This window comes from Pteropus medius, unplaced genomic scaffold (genome assembly GCF_902729225.1).
Source record: "Pteropus medius unplaced genomic scaffold, Ma_sr-lr_union100, whole genome shotgun sequence".
Classification (NCBI taxonomy): domain Eukaryota; kingdom Metazoa; phylum Chordata; class Mammalia; order Chiroptera; family Pteropodidae; genus Pteropus; species Pteropus medius.
The window spans coordinates 166,774-179,465 of record NW_024352004.1 but is presented as its reverse complement, the minus strand read 5'-3'; positions in this window follow the sequence as shown (position 1 = coordinate 179,465).

Sequence of the window (12,692 nt, the reverse complement as noted above, 5' to 3'; positions counted from 1 at the left end):
CTTTTGTTATTAAAGGAATCTTGACCATAAACTAACCATCCCTAATTTTTAAATTCAAAGCCGGAAAGTTTTGTTTTTCAGGGTAAAACGACATACACTAACAGTAATAAAAATGACACAAGAAAAAATGCCCCCAATTCTATGTCTTTTTAATTAAAAAAAAAAAAAATTGTCTCACGGAGATGTCAACAATGAACAAAATAGGACTGGCTAAAGAAGGGAGGGAGGGAGCCAGGATAGGAGACCTGGCCAGGGTTTAGATTTGAGGCAGTCTGGGCCAGGTGTAGGCAGTGACCGGAAATTACATTATCAGGAACTAGCAGAGGACAGAAGACCCACCAGAATCAAGGTGCCAAAAAGGAAGGTTCAGGTTCAAAGTCAAGCAAAACAGACCCCTTCAGGCACTCCAACACTCTCTCTTTATTTGACTCCAGTGGCTTCAGAGGACATCAAACTCTCTTGGTTTTCTTTGTCCAGAATCTTCTTTCTCTGTCTGCCCCCCGCCCTCCCCCAAGCAGTCGGCTTTCTCAATACTGTTGTCCCCACTGCTGGTTTCCAAGGTGTCCTCTTTCTGCCACCGCCTTCCTCTGCTTCAAGCTCTCCTCAGATGAACCCACCTACCTATATTTTTTTATTGTGGTAAAATATACATAACATAAAATTTTAACCGTTTTAAGTGGACAGTTCTGCAGCACTGATTACTTCCACGTGGTTGGGCAACCACGGACACTATCCTCTGCAGAGCTGCTTCTTCTTCCCAAACTGAAACTCTGTACCCATTAAAAATAACTCCTCCTTTCCCCTCCCTTCCATCCACCTACATGTATATAGTGTTTACTCCGTGTCAGGCAATGTTCTAAGAGGTAGTACTGTTAGCCTGGGTTCCAGAATGAGAAAGATGTAGAGCAAAGCCAATGCCAAACCAAAACCTTTATATATGTCAATGAGGATATAAAAGTTCATCACTGTGAGCCCCTAGGATTTGGGGGTCATTCGTTACTGCTGCACCACCTCTTGAAAAGTGGCCACACCAGTAGATTACACTGGGATTTGAATCCTGGCATTCTGGCACCAGGACACCACTTCCCTACTCCCACTCTGGGGGCTTACGGTTTCATATTCCACTGCCCACTGTCCTTGGCCACCTAGGTGACTATAGGCATGGCAAGCTCAAAGCATCAGAAGGGGAAGTCTCCTTTCTCCTTTAGGCCATCTCCTTAGCCTCCATTCCAAAACCTGTATTTTAGCTGGAGACACCACAACCTACCCATTCACTTGTCCTTGAAACCTGGGACATATGCTTGATGCTAACCTCTTTACTTTGCAGAACCAATTACCTGGTCCTGCTCACTTTGCTTCCTATGTAGAAATTTCTCATACCCACTGCCTTCCCACCACCATTGCCTTTGTTAAGGCTGTCAACATTTTTCACTTAAATTAGAGTCTCCAATAGCTCTCCCTCCTTCTGATCTGTGGCTCTTCAAAGCAGTCACACACACACACACGCACACGCACCATCACGCGACACGCACACGCCACGACACGCACACGCACAAGCTATGTCACTCCTGATTTGAAACCTACCAATGGTTTCCCATCACCTATAAAATAAGGTCTAAAACCCTACACAAGTCTTCAGGGTCCCCATGCCCTGGCCTCTGCCTCACTCTACAACCTCATCCCACCACCCCTACTACAAACTCCATGCTCCGGCAATACCAAGCCACCTCCCCCTCCCCATACACACACCACGCAATTTCTCTCCTAAATTCCTTTGCTCTTTCTTTTCTGTTTAAAGTGCTTTCCCAGATCAAGTACTTGGGCACTCCAGGAACACTTAAAGGGACAAATCAAAAAGAACACAGAGGAAGTTTTAATGTGTCAACAAGGCTCAACTAATTTTCAACAGTAGGCCAATGCCTGACTTCAGCCAGCAACATTTGCCAATCAATAGGAATCAATAGGGAAAAGAAATCTTTTTCGACGTGAGAATTTTAATTTCCCCAATAAACACAATTAGTGAGTCCATCCAGGGGAGTTTGATGATGATATTAAAAATGTACATACATATCAATCAAGTGTTTTCCAGTTTCTTTTGAACACCCCCTGGACTCCTCCCACTCTTCAGTGCTGGCGTTTGATTGACTACCGCTGGGTGAACAGTAGCGGGGACCAGCTGCTCCTCAAGTTGGTAAAAATCCTCTGTTTTTCCTGGGGTTCAAATCTGTACCAGGGAAGCAAGGCCACTCACCAGCAGCTCCCTGATGTGAACCAGTGACTCTGACCAGAGATGGTGGCATGGTAAGAATCCAAACAACCAAGAATTCCCAGACGGTAACTTTTTAGTAATGAGTTTCTCCATCCTTGTGAGAGCATCAAAGACGAGCAAGTGTGTTGCTGCCCTTTGGAGCGATGAAAGAGAGATGGAGCGGGTAGAGAATCCATTTCTAAGTGAAAGGGCCTGAGAGGACTCAGGGCTCTAGAAATCTACCCACCTGCCTGGACCGGGTCCTGTGATGGATGGTAGCTGGATGGTAGCTGTGATGGTAACATCTCTACGACTCTTCTATTCAGAGAAGAAAACAGGTGTCAGGCAAGGATCCACTCTTTCCTGTTTGGACCCCCAAAGTGCCACAGTTCCAGTACCCAGGAGAGCCCATGGTGGGTGGCTTTCTTTCTTCCACTGAGTGGAACTGTTTTCCATTAAGAGCTATATATTCTCCAACCAGGCAGAGGGGCCTGTGCCAGCTAATCCCTTACAACTACGAACGTAGCAGTTGGCTTCTTCTCTTGGCCACCACGGCACTGGGCTCTCACCATGACCCTCCTCTCACTGTGCCTTCTCAGAGCCATCTGCTGCAAACACTGAATAGACACCTTCGAAAATATCTTGAATCAAAAAAAAAAAAAAATCTCAAATTTATGCCCACTACTATCCTTTTATCTCTCTTCCCACTTTGTGTGTGTTTCTTTATGGCCCTACCACAATTTATAATTCTTTTATGTGTTGTTTGCTTATTCATTTACAATCTGCTTTCCAAGTTGGAGGGAAGAAAAGGAGACGTTTTTCTGACCATTTTATTCCCAGCTACTAGCAAGGTGCCTAGTATATAATAAAGGCTCAATAGATAATTATGACATGGCATGGCTGAGTGAACGGAGGACTTACTAAATTAGCAGTATCGCCTGGTTTCTCAGGTCACAGTGCCCATTACTGGCCACGTGGACCATGTAAGGGATGCTCTGGCCCAGAAGCTGATTAGACGAGCTGGATTGATGTAGTCCAGGCCTCTAGAGCCCACCAGTTCTGATAGGCCATGCCCTTGTCTGAAAAAGGGACAGTGGACACTTACCTTGGTTCTGTGGCCCAGAGGAACTGTCTCTGATTCTGTCCACCCAGGACTAAGATTCTCTGTCATTGACTTCCCTACTCTGAGCCCTGATCCTTGCCTGAAGTCTGAACGAGCCTCTTCCCTTTGACCTACAGTTGCAAAGAAATAACGTCCAGGGCCTGACCTGATAAGAGGCTTGTGAGCAGCTTACGCGCGTCTCTGAGGGTGATGCTTAATAGCTCGAAGGTGACATCAGGGTTGGGACTAATATCCTATTGAACAGAAAGAGACATGACCTAACTCGTCTCTCACCAGGGGCCTGGCTGTGAGAGTTTCTCATTCTTTATTAATTTTCTAACCGGGGCTGCTGGCTCAGGACTCCAGCCTGTCCCCAGAACTGGGGCCCCTGGCTGGGCTTAACTCCAGTGTCGCTGGGAAAGGAGCAGGCTCCACTGCGTCTGTGAAGGATGGCTACCATCGAGTCTGTGCTCATCTTAGCCAGAGCCTGCCAATCGGTTTCCCTACCATCCAGCAGATTTACCACACTTCAAGAAAATCCAGAAGGGCAAATGCAAAGTCTCTAAAGTGATGGGACAGAGGAAAACTTGCTGCAGACTTCTATCAAGCAGCAGATTTTCACAGTGCCTGTAAAAGATGGTTTTATTTGTGTATTTAAAAATGATTTAAAACCAGTTTTCCAGGAAGACAAATCCTGTCTAATGTACCCAGAACACCTGGCCAGGGAGCCGCAGGCCTGTGTCTGAGCTGAACGCGTGCCTAGTGGAACGGTACCCTCCTCAGGTGGCTCCCCTTTAGTATTCTCTGCATGGCAAGAGGAGAAATCCCTTACTCTTTATCACCTTCCCTCCCCCAGCTGCCAACGCACACGCGTGCGCACGCACGCACGCACGCACGCACGCGCGCACACACACACACTTTGGAGCCTGACAAACTGGAGCTTCCAACACAGGCTATGCCACACACTGGCTGGGTGGCTTTTGTCAAGTCACTTAAATTCTCTAAGCCTACTTTCCTCATCCCAATGGCCTACAGCAGTTGTGGTGCTTGCAAACATTTGTTGAAAGATGCTTCTACAAATTAGAGATTGTATTTTACTCATAGGCTGATGGGGGATTAGATTCATTCATTCATTCATTCCACAAAAATATTATTTCTTGAATGTCAGCTATATGTTGAATCCTGGGCATGGTGAGTGGAGACAGAGCCAGCCTGTCCCCACAACAATGGAGTCAGTACTACAGAACACCTGGCACAGTACCTGGCTCAGAGTGGGCCCTCAGTAGTATGAGATTCTCTCTCTCTCCCATACACGTCCATACACCCACACACAGAGACACACACCATGTGTCTAGACAGAGTTTTCTTCTACAGGGAGACTGCAAACCAGTGACAACAAAAATACAGAGCAAGAAGGAAGAGGCTTAGGTCTTAGTATCATTTGCTATGTGACTTCAAACAAGCCACACTCTGGGCCAATTTCCTGTGCGCAAAAGCAAAGCATTCTAGTACCTTGTTCTGCCTTGAGTGCAAAAGATAAGCAGACACTATGGGCAAAATGTTTTCAAAGCACCAAAGTGTTTGGATAAGAAGCACTGCTGAGAAGCAGTAGGGGTAGTGATGAAGGGCTTGGAGGATGCTTGGGCCAGATTTATCTCTGATCTGTTGGCCCAGAGCAGGAACTCCATCTAATTTCACACTGTGGCCACAACAGCCCTAAGCACACATTATGATAGTGATTCAGCTATTAAAGCATCCTCCCCCTGACCCCAACACACACACACGCACACTCTCCATGGGAGGCATTGCTCAGATCTTGACCCAGTGGCCTGGCACCTGGTGAGGAACAGCCTCTTTGGAGGTGTCCCTGGAAGGGAGTCAGAAAGTGGCTGCCCAGGGCACTGCTTGACAGTATTCTCCCAGGAAGCCTCACAGTGGTTCTAGACCCCATAGTCCTCTCTTGCCAGGCTACTTTTCTTTCATTCTGTCTTCCTTCAGCACTGTCTCCTCCATTTTCTCTTCCCAGAATGTCCATCCTTGAAAGAGCTAGAACAGAGAAAACCAGGCACAACTGCCTCTTCCCAGTGGCTGTCCTGGAGGCGGCCTGGCCATTCTGCAAGTCCCCTCCAGAGGGGAGGCCAAGGGCTAAAGGACATGTTTCTTCTGGGAGAGGGTAGAGAGGCTCAGTCCCCTGAAAATGCTTCATTCTTAGCCACTTCTCTGTAAATGTTTTCCTCACCCACCTTTTCCCTGAAAGACTTAAGGAGAAGCTATTCCAGAACCTCGGAGAAACTGAGAAGACTGCTGGGAGAGTGCGGGGTACTGGGGTATCTGAGACCTGCGAGGGTGGGGGACCTATCAACCAGGACCAGGCTCTTTAAGCTTGAGAATGTGTAGCCCTTCTGGGGGCTGCAGTGCAGGATGTGGCGCCTTCATCCTCCAAATCCCCTCTGTGCGTCCTGGACGGATCTCTGCGGAGCAGATGCCAGGGGTGGGGACGAGGACACAATGCCTCTCTTTGTTGGGGGGATCTGGGACAGCAGTCAGGGGAGGAAATTAGACAGCGCTCCTGACAGCAGGCTCCGTCTGGGGTGTCTGTGAAATATGGGCCAGAGGGGCTCCTTCCCGAGACCGGTTCACGGCTGCCCATCCCCCCCACTCCACCCCACCTCAGCTTTGGGCAGAGAGGACACTGCCTTTTTGGAAAGGAATGATATATGACATCTAGCTTCCTTCCCTCCTCCCCGAGGGGCTTAAGGGAGCTCATGGTTCCTCCTGGGAGGTAAGCATGTATGTGCGTGTGTTTGCACGGGTATGTGTGTGTGTGTACATAGGCATATTTGTGCACACTTGTATGGTTGCATAAGTGCATGCATTGTGTGTATGTTTTCTCTGTGTGTCTGTCTGTCTGTTCACTCCATGACCAGGGGAGAGAGTGCAAAATACTGACCCCCCACACCAAAAAAAAAAAAAAAAAAACCAAAAAACAAATAAATGAACAAACAGAATTCTGGCCAAGATGGTTTCCTATTTTAGCCTACTTGCCTTTACCCAGACCAGGACGAAGGCCCTTAGGCTCTAGGGCCTAAAGAAACTTGTTTAGAGACTTATGCTGTGAGGGGAAAGGGAGGCAGCTGACTGAGCCCCCGCCCTTTGATTTCAGCCTTGAAGTAGCCACCTCATGTGAAGGAACTGTTTTCAAGATGAGCACAGCTCCTGCCTCAGAGAGGCTCCAGGGAGGCTTCTAATCCAGCCACAGCCTCAGAGCCTCCAACGGCCCCAGAGCCATTTGTCTTCAAGGGAGGAAATGGGAGGATGTTCCCACCTACCCAACTCTTTGTGGCCATCCAGACCTCCACATCTGGGCCACAGCTGGCTGCTGAGCTGCCCTTACAGGCCTGTTCTCTCTAAATGACAGAGAGTTGTCAGCAAAAAAGCATCCCAACTCCTCAGCCAGTTGGGAGCCATAAAAGACGGGCCTCAGTTTCCTCATCTGTAAACTAGGGCCAAGAGCAAGGGCAGCCCCACCTTCCAAAAGGCCTGTCGGGAGAATTAAAGAATAAAAATGTGGGAATATTCAGTAAACTCTGAATGGCTTCCCAAAGGTTGGTGACTAGTATACATCCAACAAATACCTGCCAGGCATATGCTACAGGTGACACTTTGGATGGGCACTACGAGAGAGTAAGAAAAACGGTATTTTTACATCAGAGCCAGTGAAGTATGTTCACTATTGCTGCCTATTGAGGTGGATGGAGATTTTATGCCCATTATATGGATGAGGAAACGAAGTTCTGAGAGGTGGAGAAACTCGCCCAGGGTCACACATCTACCCTGTGTTGGAAATGATGGCACCTTGCCTTGTGTCATCTGGGCTGTTACGTGGAACTCATTTTAGAGCCCTCTCTGGCAAGTCAGGCTGGTCAATGACACTGGGCATGAGCTGAGATGGAGTATGGAACTGGTGTGAAGTCACATGCAGGGAGCTTTGGGCTCAAGTTAATTACTGTCACGTCCTGACCAGTTTTTGAGCCTTGAGCACTTCCCTTCCTCTTACCCTGTCGGCCAAAGGCTTAGGTCTTTGCAGCAAGATTCTATGCATTGTCTGCTCTGCCATTCTGCCTCCTTTGACCTCAAGGAGCCTGGAGCCTCACCCAGGAAGAATCCAGATGGCTAAATGACACAGGAAGGTGTTAAAAGATGCAGTAGAAAGAATCTGGCCTTTAGAGTCAAACCGATCTGGCCTGAATCCTGGTTCTACCTCTTCTACATGTGGGAGCTTGGCCGAGCCATGGTTTCTAAGCTTCAGTTTCTTCATCTGAAAGGAGGCTCATCCACGGCTCTGAGCTGTTATGAAAATTATATTAGCTCACATGTGTGAAAGAGTTCAGCCCGGGGCTTGAACTTAGTGCTCAGGGAGAGTGGATTGCCTTGCTTTCACCAGGGAAGGAGTAACGTATGAGACATATGAGGACTAGTGAGTCCAGGGGAGGAGGCAGGCGAGACCTCATTGGCTCTGGAACCAAGGAGAGGGGCCCAGAGCAAAGGACCGAAGTTTGGGTGTGATGGGTATAGACAAGACGGTAGAGAAGGCTTCTGCTGCACGGCTGTGAGTCACTGGGAGAAGCAGAGAATGTGTGTTTCCTCCCTGTTGGAGGAATCCTATGAACAAACACCACCGTGGATAGAGTTGACAGGATCTTGAAGACCGGTTCATCCAATTCTTTTGACCCATGGAGAAACTGAGATCTAGAGAGAAGGAACTAGTTCAGGGTCATACAAGGCATTCATGACAGATTCCTGACTCCCTCTAGAGCTCAGTTCACCTCCCAGGAAGCATGAGTGGAGCCAGGGAAGGGCCATAGCCTGGGAAGATAACCTTCTTCCACCCTTGGGAGGTCAGGAGGGGAATAGGAGGGAGGGCTGGACCAGAGACAGCAGCCAAATCCTGGGATCCCGCCCTTCTGTCCAGGACCTGATGTCCTCTCAACAGGTCAGATCTGCCAGCGGAAGCCAGCTGGCCAGCCTTGCAGGTCCCTATCTGTCTAGACTGCTTGCTGGCCCATTCCACTGAGGGACTCGACTCAAGGGGGGCTTGGTGGGCAGGATGACCTTGGAGGTCCCCGACAGTTCCGGAAGTCTGCACACAGTCTCTGGAAGACTGCGAGGTGTTGTCTCTGCAGAAAAGCCGTCGGACATTTCCGTGTGACGGTGACACAAACCATTCCTTCCTCCATAATCACCCTCGCTGCAGCCTGGCTCAAGGCAGACAGCCTGCTGCGCATGGGCTTTATTTTCAAATCCCTCTTGCTTTTTTTTAATATCCCTGTGAATGCCTGAACGCCCAGGCAGAGGAAAGCACTCAAATCTGTCCTTGAGTGTGCTGCTGGTGATGTGATGGCCCAGACGGGACCCTCCGAGCTCTGCGGCAGAAACAAACCCCCTGCTGATGTAATTTAAAAGAATAACCTCCCAATTTTCTCATCTCCCTTTGCTGAATACACCTTATCAAATGACAAGAGAAGCCAATGTTTGGTTAAATGGTTCAGAGGTTAACACTCAACAGATGGGAGATCTTTTTGCCTCCCCCCTCTTCCAAGATATCTGGTCTGCTCCTCTTGCTGGATACACGAGGTTAGGGGGACCCAGGAGCATTCTTCCCATCATGACCTTTGAGGGAGCCCATCTCCCACTATAACCACATAGGGAACACTGAGGGATTGCATGGATTGTTCTGTCCAATGTGGTACCACTGCCCATGTGTGACCACTGAGCTCTTGAAATGTGGCTAGTCCAAGCTGAGATGTGCTGTGTGAAATACACACCAATTCAAAGACTAAGTACAAAGAAAGAATGCCTAATATCTCTTTAATAATTTGTTTTATTGTTTACACATTGAAATAATAATATGTTTGCTATACTGGGTTCAATAAAATACATTATTAAAATTAATTTCATCAGTTTAATTTTACTTTTGTTAAAGTGTCTGCTAAAATATTTAGAGTTACATGTGGCTCTACTTCTATTAGTCAAATCTAGTATAGGCTATACCTCAAAGTTATCCCCCATGAATTTCAATTCAGAGCTCTGTTTCTAAAAAGTAGTAATAAATCTAATAATCAGAATATTAAAACGTACCAGATGATAACTAGAGCTAACGCTGCTGTATCGTACATTTGAGAATTCATGCTGGAGGAGACCTCTATGATTCCCTGGCCTACCAGAAAGAACAGTGGGTCCTAGAGCAAACTAAGCCCGAAACATCACTGGCAGCAAAAATGATAAAACAAGCTGTCCTACTTCAGGCACGTCATGAGAAGGCAGGGCTCTTTGGAAAAGAACAATGCTGGGAAAATAGGAGGCGGCAGGAAAAGAAGAAGAAAATATGAGATGGATTGACTCCATCAGAGAAGCCACAAGCATGCACCTAGGAGCTGAGCAGGGCTTCTAGGACAGGACAGTGGGGACATCTCTCATTCGTAGGGTCGTTAGGAGTCAGAGCCAACTCAAGGGTACATAATACATGCACGCGCACACACACACACACACACGTACACAAACACACACGAGAGTAGATCCTAAAAGTTCTCATCACAAGGAAAAAAACATATATTTCTTTCTTTCTTTGTATCTATACGAAATGATGGACAGTACCTGAAGATTGCAGTAATTATTTCATAATATGTGTAAATCAAGTCATTATGCCATCCACCTTAAACTTGTCAGTGCTGTATGTCAATTATATTTAATAAAACTAAAAGAAAAAATAAGAATGTTAAGATTCATTGAATGCTCCCTCTGGGCCATGGGCTGTACATCATTTCACAATAACACCACGAAGAAAATATTACTGTTATTCCCATTTTACAAATGACTATACCGAGATACATGGAAACACAGCAAATAACGGGCAGCGCTGGGTGTCCGAGCCAGATGTGGGAGACCCCAGTTCTGGAGAGCCGTACTAGTCCACTTCATTGTACAGCTCTCCTGCCCCTCAGAGGCCCTGCCCTTCGATCAAACAAGGTGCTGGGGTACGTTTAAGAGCCCAGGATTCTGAAAGCATCACATCCATGCTCTGCCACCCCGATGATTTTCCACAGAGACATGGCCAGACCCAGACACATAGGATCTGAAAGAAATAGGCAGGTGTTAATAAAAGCAGGCTGCGGGCAACAAAAATGTTCAAAGAAATGCAAAGTTCTTCCTTCCACTTGACTTCCTTCAGCTGAGGTTGGCGAGTGGTTTCCTGGGGTAAATGTGTGGCCATCAGTGGATACTTCGATTGCCATCTCAGAGCTAATCTTTACTCTGACGGTATTCCTGGAATAGAGTCAAAATCCAGTGGAACTGTGAGGTGCTGTCGATCAATCCCGGCCTGGGGGTCGTGAGATCTCTGGCTAGCCAACTTGAGCTCTGTGACTTTGGGCTGCGAAACTGTCCTTTCTGGTTCTCTCTTACTTCAACTATAAAGTCAGCTCCCCTCCCCCTAGTCCCATGAGTGTAAGGATAGACCACATACAATTCTTATTCATCCCTCTCTTCTCCTTCCTTCACTTCCTCCTCAGGATAGTATCCCCCAATCCAGCATTCCAAAGGACATGAAGCAAGAGGTCTGTTCCCGAGCCCCACGCCCCGTCTCCACATTCCCCACAGTGCACCCTCATGGCCCGCCCACAAACTCAGGCAGAAGCCCTTAGATATCACCTTCACAGAAGAGGAACTAGAGGCCCGAACATCACCAGGGCCACACACAGCACAGTGGCCTATCCATCCATCAATTCCTGGCTTGAATTCAGCTATTGTAATCCCCCTACTGAACATTAGCTGATCAGTGATTAAGGAGCCACCATTCTATTTGCAAACCAAGTCGTCAAGACTCTCTGATTCCTTTTAAGCCAAATCAATAACTTCTACAAAACACCTACTATGTGCCAGACTTTGGCCTCTGAATATACACACAGCCCAGACCCTGCCCTCAGAGGCTTCCCATCTACTGGGGAAGGAGACACAGGGCAGATGCCTATAATAAAAGTGACAACAGGTACAAGAGGACAGGTGTGGTTTGGGAATCAAAACATCCGGCCTCCATTCCCAGATCTACCATCTACCTTTGCAGGAAGTATAACTCTCAGACCACAGACTTTAGTATGGGAGAAGGAAAGCTTGATTTTCTATAACTCAACTCAATGCCTATTTTCAGGCTTGATTCTGACAGAGAACTTTAACTTCGGTGTTTCTATTTTCTTCTTCACGTGCCCAGGGTTTGTGCCACAGAGCCAGCTTCTTATCCAGGGAACAGGGAACACGTGGACTCCAAGTGCCCTGTCCTCCTGGGTGCCTACTGGGACGCCCATTCTCTCAGTGCCTGTTGTGCCCATGGAGCCTGGGATATCTCATCTGGGTGTCCATGGGTTTGCTGGTCTACTTGTAATAGCCAGCCTTCTGCCCAAGGGCTCAGCCTCTTTTACCTGCCACACTGTCAGAAAGTTGTTTGTTTATAATGGCATTGTGATTTGGTGCGGGGGGCGGGGATTCTCATTTTTAGAAATGTATGTGCTGGCAGGTGTCAGGGCTTTCCAGTGTGCTCTGGGGCCCACCTGCCTCAGAATCATCAGATGCTGATGAAAAGGCAACTTCCTGGATTTTCACCCTGGACCCATCTAAACCAGACTCTCTGGGAATGAGGCCCAGGAATCAGCACTGGAACCAAGCTCCCCACACGGAAGTCCAAGAACCATTGGCCCAGGAGAGCAATTCAGTTCCTCTGCAGGAGAGAAATGCTCACGTGCCCATTGGGCTAGGAAACAAAAGCTCCTCCCACCTCCTCCATAGCCCTAACCCAGGGCATAGCTCACATTAGAGATCAGAAAACTTTGCTGTAAAGGGCCAGATAGTAAATAATTTAGGTTTGCAGCGGCAGAGTCTCTGGCGCAACTACTCAACTCTGCCCTCCCAACATGGAAAGCGGCCCGGGGCAGTATGGAAACCAACAGGTGTGCCAATAAAGCTTTATGTACGAGCATCGAAATTTGAATTTCATATGATTTTCACATGTCACAACGTATTATTCTTCTTTTGATTTCAGAACATAAATTAATGATTGTTAGGACTCGGAGGATAGGGGAGTGAGGGGTGACTGTGAAAGGGTATGTTCTGCATAATAAACAGCTTGGGGTGGGGGTGGAGCGTAGGTGGAGAGATGGAAGGAAAGGTCTAGGCCAAGAGTTGTAACCTATAGTCCACGGGTCAAATCTGACTCACCACCTGTTTTTGTAAGGCCTGTGAGCTAAAATGGTTTTCACAGATGATCATTTGCAATCCATCTGACGATAGGGAACA